Source organism: Sinocyclocheilus anshuiensis, unplaced genomic scaffold, assembly GCF_001515605.1.
Source record: "Sinocyclocheilus anshuiensis isolate Anshui unplaced genomic scaffold, SAMN03320099.WGS_v1.1 scaffold84, whole genome shotgun sequence".
In the NCBI taxonomy this organism is placed as follows: Eukaryota; Metazoa; Chordata; class Actinopteri; order Cypriniformes; family Cyprinidae; genus Sinocyclocheilus; species Sinocyclocheilus anshuiensis.
Window position 1 is genome coordinate 841591 of NW_015557076.1, and position 7203 is coordinate 848793.

A 7203-nucleotide genomic window follows, 5' to 3' on the forward strand; every position below is an offset into this window, starting at 1 on the left:
CTCCCCCCACCTACAATCCCTGCCGGTACGAGACTCGAACCCACAACCTTTGGGTTACGAATCCGACTCTCTAACCATTAGGCCACGACTTCCCACAAATGGTTCCATAAAGAACCTTTAGCATCTGAAGAATCTTTCTGTTGCACAAAAGGTTATTTGAGGCGAATGAAGGTTCTTCAGATTATAAAAAGGTAAGAAAGAGATGGTTCTTTAAAGAACCTTTGACCGAATGGTTCTTTGTGGAACCAAAAATGCTTCTTCTATGGCATCGCAGTGAAGAACCTTTTAAGCACCTTTATTTTAAGGAGTGCAGGAGCTGCATAGTCCTACTCACACCCACAGCAGTGCAGCAACAATGATGCACTTGTGGAACCAAAAATGGTTCTTCTATGGCATCACTGTGAAAAACCTTTAAAGCACCTTTATTTTTAAGAGTGTAAAAAGTTGCAATTACCTTTTTTTATTCATTGGCGGAAACGGGCTTCCATACACTACTCAAGGTTTACATTTTCTAATTTCTTATTTCTTCACAGCCCATTCCTGCATGCTAAAGTCAGGGAGGTGGTGTCAGACTGTGCTTTGCCAATCTCTGTGGTCATCTTCTCCTTCGTGGGCTCCTAACTGTTCATCGACATTCAGCGTGAGCCCTCATGTCAAAAAAAATCTCCAATAATGATAATGCAGTACTTTTGCTTTTGTCATAATTATCACAAATAGACTCTGGGTTAGGTGCGAATGCATCCCGTAATAATGGTGAATGCAATAATTATGCAACCCATCAGAGCTTCAATATTCAACCAAACATGACATTTTGTCATCATTTACCTGCCATAATGTCATTCCAAACCTGCATGACTTTCACAAAAGGGAATAATTAGCTGGATATTTATTGGAAATTAAGGCTGTCAAGTAAAAAAAAAATGACAAAAAGAGCATCATAAATGTAGTTTATTATAAATGGAATAAAAGATATATTCCATCTTTTAAAGACAAATGGCAATTTAAATGGCATTCCGTAACTATTTTACATTTTGGCGAATTAGTGATTAATTTGTATGAATTTGTATCTTATATGAATGGTTTTATATGATCTGCTTACTCCCCCGTGACAATTATGTTTTGGGGCGGACTATCATGCGTACTTTTTCCCCTCAAATCGTACATTTGTGCATTTTAATGTTTAAAAGAGAAAGCCTTTCAAAGACAAAGACCTGTGTGAATATGCAATCATGTAATCCATAAAAAAGTAACTGTAGTCTGATTACGAGTACTTTAAAATGTAATCTAATCTAATAACAAGTACTTAATTTTTGGAATCTGATTCCAATATTACATGTAATCAGTTACTACCCAGCACTGGTTATATCTAATGAACGTATTAAGTGCTTGCGGCCTTGGCTTTCTCCTTGGCTTTCTCTCATCATGAGGACAGGAGAGCTGTCAGTCAATACATGAGAAAACAAAGTAACTTGTGTTACTTAAAAGTAATGCATTACTTTACTAGTTACTTGAAAAAAAGTAATCTGATTACGTAACTCACGTTACTTGTAACGCTTTACCCCAACACTGCATATTTGAGTTTAAACATTGAAAGTTTGTTTTCATCCTGCTGTGCCATACCTTCTCTATTTGTTAGAATTACTGTTTTTCAGAGCTCAGTGAGCCGTCATTCGCAGTGTCAGTTCAGCGTAGACAGTCGTGGGACGCTGAGAGACGCTGTATGATCTCTTTTGGTGTGCGTGCGTGTTTCAGACTGCTAAAGGGAACGGCGTACCACTGGGACCTGATGCTCTCTGGGTTTATCAACATCCTGATGTCGGTGCTGGGGTTGCCATGGATGCACGCGGCTTTCCCACACTCCACGCTGCATGTGCGTCAGCTGGCGCGGGTGGAACAGCGAGTGGAGGGGGGCCACCTCTATGAAACGTGATCGCAAGCACCTACAGACACACTTAGAGAACACGATTCTCACAGATGATGTTTAAATATGAATTTGCATGTAACACATCAAGTGTGACTAACGGGAGTTGTAAAACACGTCCTTTTGTGTGCCTGCAGGATAGTCAGCATGAAGGAGACACGACTTACGTCGCTGGCTGCGAACATCCTGATTGGTTTGTCAGTGTTTTTGCTGCCGGTGCCTCTGCAGTGGATACCGAAACCCGTTCTTTACGGCCTCTTCCTGTACATCGCTCTCACGTCTGTTGATGGAATCCAGATGTGTGACCGAATGGCCCTTCTGCTTAAAGAACAAGTAAGAGCCTTGAGAGCCAGTAATAATTATATAGTGGTGCATCTTGTTTTGATATACACTACTATTAAAAAAAAACAATTTAATACAATTTTAACCCCCTGGTGTTGTTCACGTGACAGTCAAAAATGAATGAATGTACTATATTTTAGTTTGATAATCTTTTTTATTTAATATTTGGTACTTTCTGGTACTAAATTATATTTACGGCATAGTTATGATCCATTTTTTATCTGTTAATCACTGTTTGAGCATAGACCCAAAAATTAAATTTCCAACTTAAACTGTTGTAAATCTTGAATGCTTTGGATCCAGTCTTAAGTTTGTTTTGTTTTTTTGTTTTTTTTTTAAAGAAGACACTTTGCAGATTATTACTGAAGTGAAAAAAAAAGTTTAAAAAGTGAGTTTAAGTTTATTATTATGAAAAATGCACAAAAATACTATTTGTCAATTTTATATGGAATGTATATTTTCCAAAGCATGTGTTACTCTAAAACTGCAAGAAAATCAAAGCCATAAATCTAAAAAAATTGTGTTTTAAATTTGAGGTTGATATCTCAAAAAAGAAAAATAATTGTTTGGGCGCAGAACCAAACATTTCTACTGGATGAAATTTCCTTCCCATTCATTTTCAATGCGGTCGAACAATTCAAGTCTGACTCTTTTTTTTCCCAGGACCATTTATCCATTTCAAACCATTAATTTATTTGTATTTTTTTTGTGTGTTCACATAGCAAGTGTCAAAACTTTTACCAAGTTTCATACCATTCTGATGAAGAAAAAAACCCTGAAAGAACTATTAATCTTAGCAGCTTAATCCATGTTTGGGGGTGACCTGGTCATAGGGAACACTGGGACTTATCCTGGTTTCCTGGTTGTTGAAACCAATTTAAGCCCAAGGAACAAGGCTTGGCTGATTCGTATAGCCCTGTCAGACAAAACTACACCATTATGTGGGAAAAATGCACCTTTCTCCATTGATGGCCATTAAATCAGCCATAAACTGCTAAAAGCAGTCGAGGAGTGTTACTGTATATTAAAAGCACCATCCAGTACAGTCAATGAAGACACATAATAAAAGCAGTTAAACATGCAACACAAGTTTATTTAAAAGCTGTACAGGTTCCTCTGGGTTTCAAACACAAGACTTTTGATCTCAATCCAAGTCTCCAGATCATTCAATATTATTGATGATACTTCATTTATTGTGTAATTTAATAGTGCAGCCTTTGAATATACAACCCCAAGGAAAATCAATATGCATCACTATACTGTACTATACAGTGTAGTGAGGGACTGTATATGGTTGTGAAGAGTCGCTATAAATCCTAGCTTGTTTTTGAATCCCAATCCGTTCTAAAACAATTCAGATTTACAGGACAACATGAAAGCATTAGCAACAGATTGTAAAGTATTGTGACCTTTTTCTGAGGAAAACAAGGTAAAAAAAAAAAAAAAAAGACACATCAAGAGTCAAACACTGGACACAGGGAAATAGCACTGGCCTAAAATTAGACTCTTCGTAACTGTATGTTTAAGATAAGATATCTTCTATGTCGCGCTGTGTAGCAGTTTTGTGTTCAGCATAAACAGACCATAAGCTTTTTGCTTAAAATTCTTCCTAGTTAGGTCATGGAGCGTGTATTAGTAAAGTAAATATGATTATATTAGCTTTCTGTGTTGACTAATATGAACTAATTCAAATCTGTCACTGATCATTTTTATACTAATCTCAAGTATATCTTTTCCTTCTTGTTTTCTACGACGAGATAACGACTTAATTTTCTCGTGATCTCGACATAACGGGAGTTGTTTTCTCGTTATAACGACTTAATTTTCTCATTATCTTCTCATTATCTCGACATAACGGGAGTTGTTTTCTCGTTATAACAACTTAATTTTCTCATTATCTCGACATAACGGGAGTTGTTTTCTCGTTATAACGACTTAATTTTCTCGTGATCTCGACATAACGGGAGTTGTTTTCTCGTTATAACGACTTAATTTTCTCATTATCTCGACATAAGGAGAGTTGTTTTCTCGTTATACCAACTTAATTTTCTCGTGATCTCGACATAAGTAGAGTTGTTTTCTCGTTATAACGACTTAATTTTCTCATTATCTCGACATAAGGAGAGTTGTTTTCTCGTTATACCAACTTAATTTTCTCGTGATCTCGACATAAAGTTTGTTACTATAACAACAGTAGATCAAACAATCATTGTAAAAAAAATAAAAAAAAAACTTTGTCGAGATCACGAGAAAATTAAGTCATTATAACGAGAAAACAAGAAGGAAACAAATAATAATGCATGGCCGCTTAGAACTTCTGTAGAATTAACACAGGGCAAAAGTTCATTTTATATATGTATTTTTGTTATAAAACACGGTCTTCTGGCTATGATATGTGCCTTCAATATTTATGAATTCATTCTTTCTACAATGGTCCCTGTCCATTTGGAATCATAAACTCTTGCTTTACTTTCCATGATTTTCTTATTTTTCTTCCCATGATTCTCAAGTATCTCTTTGTTCAGTCACAGCATGCGTTTGGCACTGGGATATGTGGTGAGCATTATTATTATTTTATTTTGTGATCTGAAACTGCACACACAAATATTTGATCAAACAATACAGTAGATCAAACACATTTCAAAACACGCAACACAATCTCGACACATTTGATTCAGAGCTTACCGTTCTCTAACGTTGCTCAGGTTTTATAAAATACTTTCTCTCTCTGATGCTGGCATCCAATACTGTAGATAGATCTTCAGAATCTCACACTGTAATAAAAAATAATTTAGTAAAATAACAGGAAAAGTACTGGCAGCTCATTGCACAGGACATTATCCATTAATTTTACGGAGATGTCTGTTAACTCTAAACACAACGCAATGCAGAATTCAAAATATTGATAAAACACACGTAAAAAAAAAATACAGAAAAATTGCTTCAAATTATGCAGTACATTGTGCACTAATTTCACAGATTTTTTTAAAGTGCATGATTGTCCTCTTTATAGGTCTTTGTGTTTTTATGTTCATTATTTATAATATCAATTCAACACGGCTGATGAAAATAGTGATGCAGCAGCCTCTGAAAATTTCACCATAATTGTCTAATGCATTGGAGAAATGTGCACTGCTCTCAAAATACATTAATGCATCATTGTGGGGAAGAAGACGAGGAACAATTATGTTCTTGTTTTGACATAAACAATATATTTATTTAATAGATTGAATTAAATATTTAATGCACCAGAGGGTTACATTTCCTGCAATAAGGATAATCAGTCTGACATGTACTTTTTCCAGACCAAATTATTTTGTCATATCTTTTTTTATGGGGGGAAATTAATATCTTTATTCAGCAAGGATGTATTAAACAGATCAAAACTGATAGCAAAAACATCTATAATGTTACAAAAGAGTACTTTTTAACTTCCTGTTCATTAAAGAATCCTGAAAAAGTATCACAGTTTTCAATTCTCAACAGAAATGTTTCTTAAGCAGCAAATCAGTATTAGAATCATTTCTGAAGAATCATGTGACACTGAAGAGTAATGATGCTGAAAATTCAGATTTGATCACAGCAATAAATTACATTTTAAAATATATATATGCCAATATGTGCAATTTCATATGATGAGATTTGACCCTAAAGGACAAATCTTATGATTGACTCAAAATGATCATTTAAAACACACACACACACACACACACACACACACACACACACACAGAAATAAGAAGCTGAAATAAACCAGACAGATTAGCAGTTCTGGGTAGATTACTTACAAATTTAGGAAATTAAAATTCTTAACGTAATATATTGAATTACACATATTACTGTAGGTAATGTATACTGACTACTCTTTGATTACTTTTAGATTACTTTTGACCTAAAATATATTCCATTCTTTGTTATCAACATCATGAAGTGTAATAAACATTACATTATGCCGGGGTTTATTTAATGTATAATATGTAATTATGTAATCCATAAAAAGTAACTGTAATCTGATTATGAGCATTTTAAATGTAATGTAATATAATTACAAGTACTTAATAGTTTGCATTCAGATTACGTAATCCAGATTACATGTAATCAGTTACTATCAGTTACTGCAGATTAGTGATATTAATATTTGTTTTCAACAGTTTGCTGTGTTGCACCACAATCACTGTATATAAAATGAATAAACAAATAGTTTATCCCCACCTTTGATAGCAGATCAAAAGTGCATCCAAACTTCTAGATTTCCCTTTTTTTATGCCCACTGTGTCAGTATTTATAGAGCAGACTTTAAGAATGGCACATGCCCCACAATGATTGTGATTCATCTGAAAGTTGTGTATCCTAGCAACACATGAATAAAAGCCCACCAGTGGTGAGCATGAGCTCAGAGGAGTCAACAGGGCTTGTGTACTGCAGACTGATGAGGAGCTGTTTACATGTAATCAAAGGCAGGTCTCTTAAGACACAAGCCTCGAGCAGCGCTGCAGAGATGCAGTCACCTGTGTGAGCCTCACTAAATAAAGGATTAAAGAAATTTCCATGCGGATTGTATTGAAGTCAAGAGATGAATAACTAGCAGGTGTGTAGATGATATTGTTCTTGCCGTTTGGCAAAAAAAAAAAAGTCTTAATTTACTTACCTTCTTGTCAAAACACATTATTTATTCTGTCTGTTGCAAGAGGAGATGTTGTGTAGAATGTCAAAGCTGCTCTTTCCCATATAACAACATTAGACAGTAGGGCTTTTCACACTGTGCTTAATTAACGCCACTTTTAACCCTGGGTAAAGGTATGTTTCACCTGTCAGGAACAGTCTGTTTACACGGCAGCCATATTTGCTGCCGTGAACATGCAAGACCAAGTACAGTATATCTACTTGAATGGGTAAATACTGAAAGAAATATTCAAGAACTGCTTGCCATCCTCACATTC

General features: G+C 35.2%; 1 pseudogene; it reads left to right on the forward strand.

Moving 5' to 3' along the window:
• LOC107676777 (sodium bicarbonate transporter-like protein 11) overlaps positions 1-6779 on the forward strand; it is an 18771-nt pseudogene extending 11992 nt beyond the window's left edge.
• Positions 6780-7203: the final 424 nt, after the last annotated feature.